The following is a 14,428-nucleotide window of genomic DNA, read 5'->3' as shown; positions in this document are numbered from 1 at the left end:
AGAGGCTTAACGGCAGTCCAACACTCGCCTAAGTTTGAAAAAATCCTACCGAGTGGAGAACAATCCCCCACTCGGGGGCTTAGCTGCAGTCGAGCACTCGCCTAAGTTCTCTCACTAAGAGACTTAACGGCAGTCCAGCACTCGCCTAAGTTTGAAAAAATCCTACCGAGTGGAGAGCAATCCTCCCACTCAGGGGGGCTTAGCTGCAGTCGAGCACTCGCCTAAGTTCTCTCACTAAGAGGCTTAACGGCAGTCCAGCACTCACCTAAGTTTGAGACCCATCCCTATCCGCAAGGACGACGAGGTGCAGGTCGACTGCAACCTTCTCCTTCGGAGCTGCGGCACAAATACAACGTCCGCTCCATCCCTATCCACAAGGACGACGAGGTGCAGGTGGACTGCAACCTTCTCCTTTGGAGCTGCGACACAAATACAACGTCCGCTCCATCCCTATCCGCAAGGACGACGAGGTGCAAGTCGACTGCAACCTTCTCCTTCGGAGCTGCGGCACAAATACAACATCCACTCCATCCCCATTCGCAAGGACGACGAGGTGCAGGTCGACTGCAACCTTCTCCTTCGGTGTTGCGGCACAAATACAACGTCCACTCCGTCCCTATCCACAAGGGCGACGAGGTGCAGTGAGCAAAGTCCATCCGGAGGCAAACACAAGCACAATCGGAGATAAACCAAATTCAAATAAATCCTAAAAGGTTCCAAGCAGCGAATCAAAAGTACTCGGGCTCGAAGCCCGAAGGAGTTTAACGGTTACAGAAACCACTCGGCATTCCGAGGCAAATTTAAAGTGTATCCAAGTTTCATAAGATTGTTCACTCGGCCGGAGGAGGGCTGGCAGGCTCCATGAATGAGTCTAGGTCGATCCCATCAGCGATCCGACTGGCGGCAGAAATGCAAGTCTCCATGAAGGACTGTAAGTCGTGCTTTTTGGTGTTAGAAACTTTGATTGCAGCCAGCTTGTCTTCACGAGCCTCCTTGCAATGGACTCGCACCAAGGACAACGCCACATCAGCACCACACCGGGCGGAGGATTTCTTCCATTCTTGCACTCGGTCAGGGATCTCGTTCAGACGAGTCATCAGAGATTCCAGATCATTCTGAAGCGTCGCTCCCGGCCAAAGCGTCGAGTTGATTCGAGAGACAAGCTCCTTCAGGCGTGCGAGGTAGCTTGTGGCGCCGGCGATACGGGACTCCAGTCGGAGCACGTTCATCGCAGTTTCATCGCAGACTAGAGAAGCGATAGGGTCCAGACCCGTCTTGACCCTTCCAGTTTCTTTGCCGAAGTCTTGGCAGAGTTCTGCAGCCAAAAGCCAGTCCATCAACCGAGCAAGACCCAATTGCAAGCATCAATACAGTCGGATTAAAATAAATACCTTCTAGCACGAGATAAAGCTTCTTGGCGAGGGTCCTCAGATAAGCTTCTGTGTCATTCCTCTTGCAGATCGCAGACTCCAACTTTTCGTTCAGGACGACCTTGTCCTTCTTCAGGCTGGTCACTTCGCGGTTAGCTTCATTAAGACAAGATTTCAGTCTATTCACCTCTCCTTCAAGCATTCCGACTGAAGCAAGCTTCTTGTCTGCGAGAGCGGTTTTGTCTTGGGCTGCTTTTTGCGCAGCGGCGAGGTCCGAGTCCTTCTTATCCAGAGCCAACTTCATTTTCTCTGCAAAAGAAATAATCGAATCAAATAAGGGATCAAAGAGATATATTGAAATTCAGTCGGCAATCAGTTACCTTCCATACTAGCGGCCTCGTCTTGAGCTTTTTTCAGATTTTGCTGAGCCAATTCCAAGTCTAAGTTGAGTTTCCTCTGCTTCTCTTCAAGTTCGGCAAACTTGGAGATAAGAGTACAAGACTTCTGCAGGAGGCAAGAGACAAATCAATCGATAGGTTCGAAGGCAGTTCATTTCCGATTGAATAAAACCTAAAGAAGTGGGCAACAAGCTGTTCAGACCCCAGTCGACTGCCAGCAGTCGACCGCGGTCTCGGGGACTACACCCAGTGGGTGCACTTTGCATGCCCCCACCGGTTCTGATCCTACTCGACTGGCCTGCCGGAGTCGAGTGCAAGGAGTAAAAAAAGAGAGAGAAAGAACAATTGCACCGTCAAGAAAGAAGAACTCATACCACAGTCGACTGCCAGCAGTCGACCACGGTCTCGGGGACTACACCCAGTGGGTGCACTTAGCGTGCCCCCACTAGTTCTAGTCCCACTTGCCCAGACCGAGTGGAAGAGCAAAACTACCAAAAACGACAGCGACACCCAGTGGGTGCTCTAATTCGACGCGAACAATAGGAGATTGTGCAGAAGAAGATTTTTCGAGAACAAAAACAGTCGGAAAGTCTACTCACCTGGACATTGGCCAGAAGGGCAGCACTAGCGTCGTAGGCAGCCTGACTGCTCTCGTGCACTATCTTCACCCGCTCCATCATCATATCAGCCTGTCAGATGGCTTCTGCAGCCGCTTCCGACTGGTTGTCTAGGACGGGGTAGCTGGTGAAAAAGTGTGCAGACGACCCATGTGCGGCTGCTTGAAGCTCTGTGGTGTGGAGTTGGATAGTTGAAGGAACCACAGGTGCGGTCGACCGCATGGGATGCCCACTCAGAAAGGGTGGAGCGAACGTCACAGTGGCCCTGCCCGCATCTTCAGCTTGACGGACAGGAGGCGTTGCAGTTGGTTCTTGCCGAGTCACCCTGCCAGCTGTTACCTTCTTGCTCTTCCTAGGCTTAGGAGCCACATCTTCGTCATCATCCGGAAGATCAATGATGTTAGGTGGAGCTGCGAGACAGAACATTCGACCCCAAGTGAACCACTCGACCCTAAAAGGATCAAGAATCGAAATTGCAAGAGTTTATACCTGGGTTGGAGGTTACCGCATCATCCATTTCCTCGTCCCGGTACTGGTATGAAGAGGTCCCTGACGTAGCAGCACTGCAAAGGCCAGCATTCAATCGGTTACACCCAGTTAATCGAATCCACATAAAGGACAAGTCAGATGGTTACCCGGAGATAGTAGGAACGATCACTTTGATCCTGGGCAAAGCTTTTGGCAGTTTGGAGGAGATGGCTTTCGGCACTTTCGGCGCTGGGGGCGGCGCGACCTTAGATTACTTTGGAGCCTTCTCAGTCGGAATCGGGGAAGACGTCCTGGGGCGCTTCGAGGACTGCCCGATTGGCGCAGCCACCAAGTCCGGAGCGCTTGCCGAGTCATGAGTGTGCTTGGACCTCCTCTCCCTGCGAGGAGGCGAGTCGACTTCTTCCTCATCAGTCGATTCATCGCTCTCCTCGTCCTCCTCGGCTTCCGAATGCTCCTCGCCGCTCTCACCCCCGCTCCCTTCTTCTTCAGCGCCTGGGTCCTGCACTCCATTGGGCATCGAGTACATTTCAGTGAGGGCCTGAAAGGATAACAATCAAAGGACATTGAGTCAACCACAAACGGGACATCACATGGTGAATCGGAAAGATACTTGATAAAACAGAAATATACCTACTCCGGCTGGTGCGAGTTCTCGAATGGAATCACCCTCCTGGATCCCCGAGGGTTGTCTTTGTTGCCAGTGATTCCCCTCAACTAGTTCTCCTAGATATACTTGCTAACCTCCTCCGGGTGGATCTAAGTGGTACCCTCGAGTCCAGAGTACATCCACATCGGATGATCGCGCGCCTGAAGAGGTTGGATGCGTCGACCGAGAAAGACCTCCAGCAGATCCATCCCGGTCACTCCGTCGCGGACAAGTTGGACGACCCGTTCAACCAGCTCCTTGACCTGCGCCTTCTCTTCTGGAACTACCTTCAGGGGAGCAGGCTTCTCCACTCGAGCCAAGGAAAAAGGAGGAAGTCCAGTCGACTGGCCAGGGGTTGGCTGATCCTTGCAGTAAAACCAAGTCGACTACCAGCACTGGACCAAGTCAGGAAGGATCATGGCTGGGAAAGTACTCTTGCTCCTCATCTGGATCCCCAGGACACCGCACATCTGGATCACCCGCGTCCTCTCGTCACTTGACATGGCCTTTTTAACTGACTGGGAACGGCAAGTGAAGATGTGTTTAAAAAGCCCCAGTGCGGTCGACAGCCCAAGAAGTTTTCGCACATGGACACGAAAGTGGCCAGATAGACTATGGTGTTCGGAGTGAAATGGTGGAGCTGAGCCCCAAAGAAGTTCAAAAAACCCCGGAAGAAAGGGTGGGGAGGCAGTGAGAATCCGCGGTCTATGTGGGTTGCGAGGAGGACACACTCACCCTCTCTAGGCTGTGGCTCGGTTTCGTCCCCCGGGAGCCGAGCCGACTTGTGAGGGATCAACCCCCCCTCCACCAGGTCGTCGAGATCATCCTGCGTGATTGCCGAGCGGATCCAATCGCCCTGGATCCAGCCCGCCGACAGGCCAGACCTCGACGAGGATTCGCCCCGGCCGGTCCGCTTGCCCTTCGCCTTCGCGGTCGCCTTCTTTGCGTGTTCCAGCGCCGCCGTCTTCTCCTTCCCCATGGTGACGGGTCAAGCTCGAACAGAGGTCCGGCGACGAAGCGGAAGCGAGAGTGGCGAAGAGATCGGGGGAAAGAGAAGAGAGAATGGGAGCACGCGGAGCAGCGGCCTGGCCCGAGACCTTTTATAAGGCCTTTCACCGAGTGGCTGACTGGTGGACCCAAGCGATCTAAACAAATCCCGCAACAGTCGCGCGCGTAGTAAGTGGCGAAAAAGGTGGCACGGGGATCGAGGAGACTTGCCCAATCCGTCCCGATAACTTCGGTTCCGCCCGTCTGGTGCACTTCCCAAAATTCGAATCCCGCGGGATCCGCGGAGAGCAGAACAACCTGTCAGACTGAAGACAAACACCCTCTACATCATCATTCGGAATTTTACCATGAAAGTTCACTCGACAACAACCAAGAATGGACCAAGGCGATTGAGAAAGGAGTCGATGCCGTCACCTCAACTCATTGTTCCAGACAAGGCATATTCATAGCACAAAGAGTGGGTCTGAAGTGTTCTCAACCCCTTCCTCACTCAAACCCTGATCCATTTGGGGGCTAATGATGAAGATATGTACCTAGGGTAGGGTCATGGACCTGTCCAACTTACCCTCCCCAAGGACATCTCTACAAAGAATTAGAAACAGTCGAAGAGAAACCATCAACCACTCGACCATGGAGATGCACTCACTAGACCACCTTGAATACACTCGACCACCAGAAGATGAGGAACCCTCCACTCTGCAACGGTCAGGACTTAAACCATAGCATTATGAACATTTATGACGCTGTACTGTAGACGTTACCAGTAACGCATTTCCTTTATGAACATTGAATCCTCTGTAACGGAGGGGAGCTGGGGTCCTAGCGCACTCTATATAAGCCACCCCCTCCTCTGAGACAAGGGTTCGCATCTTTTGTAAACTCACACACACACACACATAATCCAGTCGACCGCCTCAGGGCACCGAGACGTAGGGCTGTTACTTCTTCCGAGAAGGGCCTGAACTCGTAAAACTCGCGTGTACAACTTCTTCATAGCTAGGATCTTGCCTCCTTATACTTACCCCCCATTCTAGTGTCAGTCTTAGATCCATGACAGGCGCCGATCATGGAGTTAACCTCCGCGGATATCTTTCAGCACTCGCCTTTCGGCGATGTGCTAAATTCATTAAGGTCTCTCTCCTTGACAGGAGAACCTTGGCTGAACTATGTCCGGCTAGAATGGGATGCGGACGACGAAGAAATCCGTTGCCCACCCACCACCCACTTAGTAGCCACTGTCGATGATTTAACCGACATGCTCGACTTCGACTCCGAAGACATCGACGGTATGGACGACGATGCAGGAGACAAACAGGAACCACCGCCCACAGGGAGCTGGGCAGCCACCTCATCATATGATATATACATGGTGGACACCCCTAAAGAAGGCAATGGCGACGAGACAGCGGAGGATGACCCCTCCAAGAAGCAACCCAAGCGCCGACATCAGTGGCGCCGCTCTAAGTCCTGCCATAGCAAAAGTAGTGATACCGGCACAAGAGACGATAACACTCCGGATAGTGCCGAAGACAACAACAATCCCCTCCAGCATGATGTAGAGAGGGAGGGTGAACAAGCTAGCCCTGCAGAACAGGCAGCAGATGGAGAATCTGAGGAAGACAATTACATGCCTCTCTCTGAAGACAAGGTGAGCCTCGGTGACGAAGAATTTATCGTGCCTGAGGATCCCTTCGAGCAGGAGCGCTTCAAGCGCCGGCTTATGGCCATAGCAAATAGCTTGAAGAAAAAGCAACAACAACTTCAAGCTGATCAAGACTTGCTAGCATACAGATGGATCGAAGTCCTTGCGGCCGAGGAATACGAACTTGAGCGCCCCTCCAAGAGTTACCCAAAGCGCATGTTGCTACCTCACCTCGAGGAGGAAGCATTGAAACCTACATCACCAGTGTACGATGCGGCTGACCGGCCACCTCATGGCTGAGCCAGAGAGGCGTTTAAGCCTGAGGTTCAGCCTGCACCCCGCCGCCACTCAAACAAAAATACCAAGGCCCGGGGCAACACACGAGACCTGCGTGACGTATTGGAAAACAAGGCAAAACATGCCAGATCGATCTACGGATCATGGGGGCGCGCACCAATACACGACGATGATCGTCACGCCGGATACACTAAAAGCAAATCCGGCCGAGCTAAACACGGCAAACAGGACTCGTATGAACCGCGTCGTGATATAGCCCGGCACAGAGGCGCCGCACACCCCTTATGCTTCACTGATAAAGTAAAGAATCACGAATTTCCAAAAGGGTTTAAACCCGTAAACATCGAATCATACGATGGTACTACAGACCCCGCGGTATGGATAGAAGACTTCTTCCTCCACATTCACATGTCCCGTGGGGATGACCTACATGCCATCAAGTATCTCCCGCTAAAACTCAAAGGGCCGGCTCGGCATTGGCTCAATATCTTGCCGGCAAAATCCATCGGAAGTTGGGAGAACCTGGCAAAGGCATTCCTGGACAATTCCCAGGGCACTTATGTGCGACCGCCGGACGCTGACGATTTAAGTCATATAACTCAGCAGCCAGGGGAATCGCCAGGAAATTCTGGACCCGGTTCCTAACCAAGAAGAACCAAATTGTCGACTGTCTGGATGCAGAGGCTTTAGCGGCATTTAAGCATAATATCCGTGACGAATGGCTCGCCCAGCACCTCGGCCAAGAGAAGCCAAAATCCATGGCAGCCCTCACGACACTTATGACCCGCTTTTGTGCGGGCGAAGATAGCTGGTTGGCTTGTAGTACCAATACAACAAGCAAACTTGGCATATCAGAAGCCAGGGATAGCAATGGCAAACCACGACGCAACAAACACAAGCGCCGCGAATATGGTGAAAACGCCAAAAATACATCAGTTAATGTCGGGTTCAGGGGCTCAAAGTCTGGTCAGCGGAAAGGGCCACCCAAAAATACAAATCCGGGTCCATCCAGTCTGGACCCCATACTCGCTCGCCAATGGCAAATTCATGGCACCCCAGAACCGCTAGCCACCCATACCAATAGAGAATGCTGGGTCTTCAAACAAGCCGGCAAGGCAGGCGCCAAAGAAGAAGAGGGGTCTCAAAGCGACGATAGCGATGAAGAGCCCAGATCAATCGGTGAATGTGGTAAATACCACCCAAATTGCCAACTTGGACCAGATATGCACCCTTAGGGATGGCGGCTCAACGGAACTAGTTGTCCCACAATATAAGCTAGGGCCGGTCACCTTCAACCGCACGGATCGTCCGGTTAACACCAATCAGGGCAATCTAGCCGCACTAATCCTTGACCTAATAGTAGAAGGGTTCCACCTCACTCCAGTCCTTATGGACGGAGGTAGCAGTTTAAATCTGCTTTACTAGGACACAGTGCGCAAGATGGGCATCGATCATTCGGCGATCAAGCCCACTAAAGCCACTTTTAGAGGCACCATACCAGGTATGGAGGTTAGCTGTACAGGCTCCATTGCCCTCGAGGTAATCTTCGGATCACTAGAGAATTACCATATCGAAGAGTTAATCTTCGAAATCGCCCCTTTCCGCAGTGACTATCAAGCACTGCTTGGGCGAACCGCGTTCGCTCGATTCAACGCGGTGCCACATTATGCCTACCGTAAGCTCAAAATGCCCGGTCCATGCAGCCTCATCACGGTTCATGGGAAGGCCGAACCTTCCTTCGACACCAATAAATACATCCCTGCCTTAGCAGCAGAAACAACGAGTAGCACCTTGTAGCCGAACCTCGAGTCGACGCCCAGGCTCCCGGACACCGTCAAGGGGCTCCGAACTACTTCGCAGAAGGATACCCCGGCTCGTCCAGAGCTCAACTAAACACTCTGGCGAAGGCCATGACAGGCCGAACTCAGTGGTTCAACCTCCCTCCGGCACGCAAACATTTCTTATATTTCCTTTGTAGGTTCACCTTTGCACCGACCGGGACGGACTCAATGGAGGCAGCTTGAACGCGTCAAGGGATCCTTAGACATTCCCCGCAATGAACGTCCGGCTATAATACGGATCCACACTTAACCTCTTCCCCTTGGTCACTGCAAGTTCTACTATCACAACTCCTTTTTTATTACATTACTTGTACCCATACGCATAGACGTATTATTCAAATACAACATGTGGATTTATATGACGTTTACTTGTTGATTATTTCTTATCGAAATCATTTCGTCAAGTGGCATTCGTACACAGCGATATTCCTTAAATATGCCAGGGGCTTCATTTTTCCCGTAACACGACAATAAAAGTCCGAACACCTTCATGGAAGTTCGGCACCCCGAACCTATAGCATTATATGCATCAGCTCCGAATCATGTCTTGGGTCAAATAGTTGGGTTTGCCCGGCTCCCATGTTTTGGTACCTTACGTTCCTCTATATCGATTAAAGTAGCACTGGGAGAACTACTGCGATTGTGTCTCGGTTCTTCCGGATGAGCACCTCAGTAGAGAAAGCCGAAAACTGACTATCATGATACAGCGAAAGCTGGTCAGCTGTTTGAGCGGTCACAAAATCTTTAAGGATTTCTCCCGCATAATGCCATAACCAATGCAGTGTGTGATGGATCGGCTTTTTCTCCGATCAGGTGCTTATAGAGCCCCTAGTACGGTCTTCCGAACACAAGGGGCTGCGCCGACCATACTAAAGCTCCTATGGCTAAGTGAGAGTGATAAAGCCCTATAGTCTGATTGCCTGGTTCATTGTGCTGAGCACCTCCTTCGGAGGACCCAAAACTGGGATAAAGAGTGCTCCGGTTTATCCCGAACACCCCCGTACTTCTTACGTGGTGGCAGAAGCCGACGACTGGCCAACTCTCAGTTTTAACATAAAAACGGCAGCACAGGAGGGTAAACTTTTATATAACAGGCGACATATAAATGACCTTGTTCAAACATTACAAAGGACAACATGATTGGCATTCATGGAAATATAATGTCCTTGGTGCATAGCTCCGCTGCAAGGTAGGATCCTTCCAGGACACTCTTATAATATAATTTGGGCTTGCGGTGCTCCTTCCCCTCTGGCGGTCCCTTGGTCACTAGATTTTCGGCATCCATCTTCCCCCAGTGCACCTTTGTGAGGGCGAAGGCCATTCGCGCACCTTCTATACAGACCGACCGCTTGATGACGTCAAGTTGAGGGCAAGCGCTTATAAGCCGCCTCACGAGCCCGAAGTAGCTGCTTGGAATCGGCTCAGCAGGCCATAGCCAGACAACCATGTCTTTCATGGCTAGTTCCGCCGCCTTATGCAGTTCGATCAGCTGTTGCAGTTGATCGGCAAAAGGCACCGGATAATTCGGCGCCAAATACTGCGACCAAAAGAGCTTATCGGCGGTGTTCCTTCCTTCGGCTTGGTAGAATTGAGCGGCATCTGATATGCTGTGAGGTAGCTCGGTAAATACACCTGAGAAGTCCGGATTCACAATCAGAAACATAGTTTTCCCTTCAAATACTTGCTTTACATGGGAAAAGCCTTACCCATCGCGATCTTCCTCGCCTCTTGGATCCCCTGCAGGGCGCTTTGGATTTCCCCCCGGGCATCGCTCGTGGCTTGACGCGCCTTGGTGAGTTCGGACTCTTTCTCCATTAAACTCTGCTCCAAGGTCTCACATTTACTTACGGCCTCTTGCAGCTCCTGCTCAGTTTTAATAACTCAGGCCTCGTGTTTCTCACGAAGAGTCCGCTCCGTGGCCGCCTCTTCCTCGGCCTCGACAATGGCCCTTTTGAGGGCCTCGACTTCGGTCATAACCCCTAGCACAAATTATGCGGCTTATTTCGTACTGAACATTTATTTCACAATAAATGCGCGCAACGCTTGTGCATACCTTGTTTATCCCTTAACTGCATTTTTAATTGGCCAATTTCTTCTATGGCCCGCTCCAGACTTTGATTCAGTCCGGAGATCTCCGCAGTACGAGAGGCAGCAGCCGCTATAGGTATCTGCTTGAAACAGAAGAGAAATCAATATCATTCAATGAGTCTTCATGTGATCATCAATGTGATCCCCTATCCGGTTCTTTCTTTCACCGAACAGTGTATCAAGGGCTACTATCTATACTATGACACTCTTCGGCAACTTATAAAAGATACCTCAAAGCCTCTTATAAGGCTGATACAGGCTTCGTTCAGTCCACTCTTGGTTGACTGAATCTTCTCAATCACCGCACCCATAAGGGCACGGTGTTCGTCAACAATGGAGGTGTCTCGTAACGCCACCAACAAAGCATCCGACACCTCTGGATGGACAGAGGTCGCCGGCGGAACATGCACGTCCCCTCCAGCCGAAGGAGGCTACCTTCTTGATTCTGGAGCCGTATAGGCCTCTGGAATCGCATCCGGTGGGGAGACGAACTCAGGGTCGCCCCGCCGTCAGACCCCATGGGAATCTTTTCCCCCACGTGTCCGGCCCCTGCGGTTTGACTTCTAGGCGCCTCCTTCACGGTTTCTTCCTTTCCTCCTTGGCGGGGGTCCTTCTGGAACGAATCGTCGGTGTTATGCACCTGTTTGGAGGAAGGAGCCTTTGGGGGCGTCCCGCTCTCCATAGCATTTGAGATCAGCAGGTCCACTGATGAGGATTGTTTGGTACGGGACCTCACCGGACTACCAAAAAATATGGCTTAAGGTTAAAATACTAAGCCAGGATGAGTCCGGACGCTTAAACGTACTCGGATTTTATATACTTACGAGTTCACCAGGGGCTGGGCCCTGGTATCCCATGCCGGGCCGATGTCGGCGGCGGCAGTAGACTCCTCCGGAAGAGAAACCCTTCCCCTTTTGGGCAGTTCGGCCTCCAAGGGTGCGGAGGCCGTCCTCTTCCTTCTTCCCCCCGCAGGGGATTCATCTTCCTCATCCTTTTCATCCTCTTCGGAGACGGAATGGGCATCAGAGCCTTCGGGTATTGTGTCCGAAGTGCTGCGACGACGAAGGCCGCCTCGGGTCTTTTTGGCCTCCTTCTCGGTCGTCTTCTTCGGCACCTTGTAAGGCACCGGGACCTGCATTTTCGTCAGAAGTGGGATGGTCGGGTCTTCGGGCAGCAGGGCCAGACAATGGATCCGCTCTGCCTTCTTCAACCAGCTCTGGGAGAGTTGAATAAACACGTGTTAAGCGCTTCCTTTGGGTCATGCAGATAGAAAAGTTTGATAAACTCATCGAACTTGCAGGGCGGGACAGTTGGTACCCGCGGTCTTTGGCGGAGTCCGGCCATGATTTGCTGGACTTGAAAAGCACCTTCCAAATGTCCTTGTGCGAGGAGCTGAAGAACCCTCGCAAGGTTTGGTGCCTGGCCGGATCGAATTCCCATAGATTGCAAGTCCGGTATTGACAAGGCAGTATCCGGCGGACTAACATCACCTGGACTACATTGACAAGTTCAATGTTCTTATCTCCCATATCTTTAACGCGCGTCTGGAGCACCGACAGTTCGTCGGATGAGGACCAGTCCAGGCCTTTCTTGACCCAGGATGTAAGCCGTAGAGGGGCGTCGGATCGAAACTCGAGTGATGCGGCCCATTCCTTGCCGCACGGCTTGGTGATGTAAAACCACTACTGTTGCCACTCCTAGACAGAATCATTAAAGGTTCCCGTTGGCCATATGACATTGGGCATCTTGCTCACCATAGCGCCCCCGCACTCGGTGTGCTCGCTGCCCACCATCTTGGGCTTCACATTAAAAACCTTCATCCATAAACTGAAGTGCGGCAAAATGCGGAGGAAAGCCTCGCACACAACAATGAATGTCGATATGTTGAGGAAGGAATTAGGGGACAGATCGTGAAGATCGATCCCATAACAGTACATGATGCCACGAACGAACGGGTGGAGGGGAAACCCTAGCCCGCGGACAAAGTGAGGGAGGAATACAACCCTCTCGTGGGGTTCCGAAGTGCGGACGATCTGTCTCGCCGTCGGGAGACGGTGGCTGATTTTCTTGGCCAGATACCCGGCCTCCCAATGCTTTTTGATATCTTTCTCTCGGACGGTAGAGGCCATCCATTTGCCTCCTGCTCCGAATCTAGACATCTTTGGAAGGCCTTTTGTGGGCAGAGAAGGTGAACGCTTGGGCATTGGAGCCTGAGCAGAAGGGAATGAATCGGGAAGAAGGCGTGGGTGAAAAGAGTGAATCCTTGTCCCTTTATAAGGGCAGAAGAGGTGGTGCGCCTTCCCACTCACCTGGTAAATCCTCTTATTCCCCAAGCGTCGTAATTGATGGCGTGGTTGGGTTACCCACATCCGTATTGATGAGAATCCCGTGATATGGGGACAAGATCTCTGCTTTGACAAGACGTGTCAAGAAATCGCCTCACGATATGTGCAATGATGGTTGAGAAAAACGGTTCGAATAATGATCGGGCCATGACATGATGTCATGTTGCTAAACATGTCAGCAAATTAGATTTGTGGAAATATTATTCTCTCTACGGTGGTATGTGGAACTTATTTTGCAGAGCCGGACACTATCCTCGTGTTCAAGATCTTCTATGGAGTACCCGGAGGAAGAACCCGCCTTGCAATGCCGAAGACAAATCTGCGCGCCGGACTCATCGTCATTGAAGCCTGGTTCAGGGGCTACTGAGGGAGTCCTGGATTAGGGGGTCTCCGGACAGCCGAGCTATATGCTTTGGTTGGACTGTTGGACTATGAAGATACAAGATTGAAGACTTCATCTCGTGTTCAGATGGGACTTTCCTTGGCTTGGAAGGCAAGCTTGGCAATACGGATATGTAGATCTCCTCCCTTGTAACCGACTCTGTGTAACCCTAGCCCCCTCCGGTGTCTATATAAGCTAGAGGGTTTAGTCCGTAGGACAACAACAATCATACCATAGGCTAGCTTCTAGGGTTTAGCCTCTACGATCTCGTGGTAGATCAACTCTTGTAATACTCATATCATCAAGATCAATCAAGCAGGACGTAGGGTATTACCTCCATCAAGAGGGCCCAAACCTGGGTAAACATCATGTCCCCTGCCTCCTGTTACCATCCGCCTTAGACACACAGTTCGGGACCCCCTACCCGAGATCCGCCGGTTTTGGCACCAACAAGCACCAAGATCTTCATGATAGAGAGTCTCTTATGTTGTCACTTTCATATACTAGTGGGAAATTTTCATTATAGAACTTGGCTTGTATATTCCAACAATGGGCCTCTGTAACACCCCGGATGTAACTTTCCCAATTTGTACTCCAACTCTTGCTGTTTCCGGCGTTAAGCTATATTTATTTCCACGGGTTCGGGTCTTTGTCTCCGTGTGTTGTTGTCGTTGTCATGCATCTCATATCATGTCATCATGTGCATTGCTTTTGCATACGTGTTCATCTCATGCATTCGAGCATTTTTCCCGTTGTCCGTTTTGCATTCCGGCGCTTCATTCTCCTCCGGTGGTCATTTCTAGCTTCCTTTCGTGTGTGGGGATTAAACATTTCCGGATTGAACCGAGACTTGCCAAGCAGCCTTCGTTTACTACCGGTAAACCGCCTGTCAAGTTTCGTATCATTTGGACTTCGTTTGATACTCCAACGGTTAACCGAGGGACCGAAAAGGCTTCGTGTGTGTTGCAGCCCAACACCCCTCCAATTTGGCCCAAAACCCACCTAAGTCTTCTCCATCATCTAGATCGTTCGATCACGATCGCGTAGCCGAAAACCGCACCTCATTTGGACTCTCCTAGCTCCCTCTACCTCTATTTAAAGAACCCCTCCGTTTTCGGATCTCCTTCCTCCCCAAAACCCTATAAAATCCCCTCGCGCGCACCGGACATGTCCGCCACCGCCGGACGAATCCCGTCGCCGCGCCCCAACCTCTAGCCGCGTGCCACGTGGCCTCCCCGTGTTGCCTCCTCCGCCGGCCCGCCGCGGCCCATCGCGGGCCCTCCCCGCCGCCACTCGGGCCCGCGC

Source organism: Triticum dicoccoides, chromosome 3A, assembly GCF_002162155.2.
Source record: "Triticum dicoccoides isolate Atlit2015 ecotype Zavitan chromosome 3A, WEW_v2.0, whole genome shotgun sequence".
In the NCBI taxonomy this organism is placed as follows: Eukaryota; Viridiplantae; Streptophyta; class Magnoliopsida; order Poales; family Poaceae; genus Triticum; species Triticum dicoccoides.
This window is presented reverse-complemented; position numbering follows the sequence as displayed.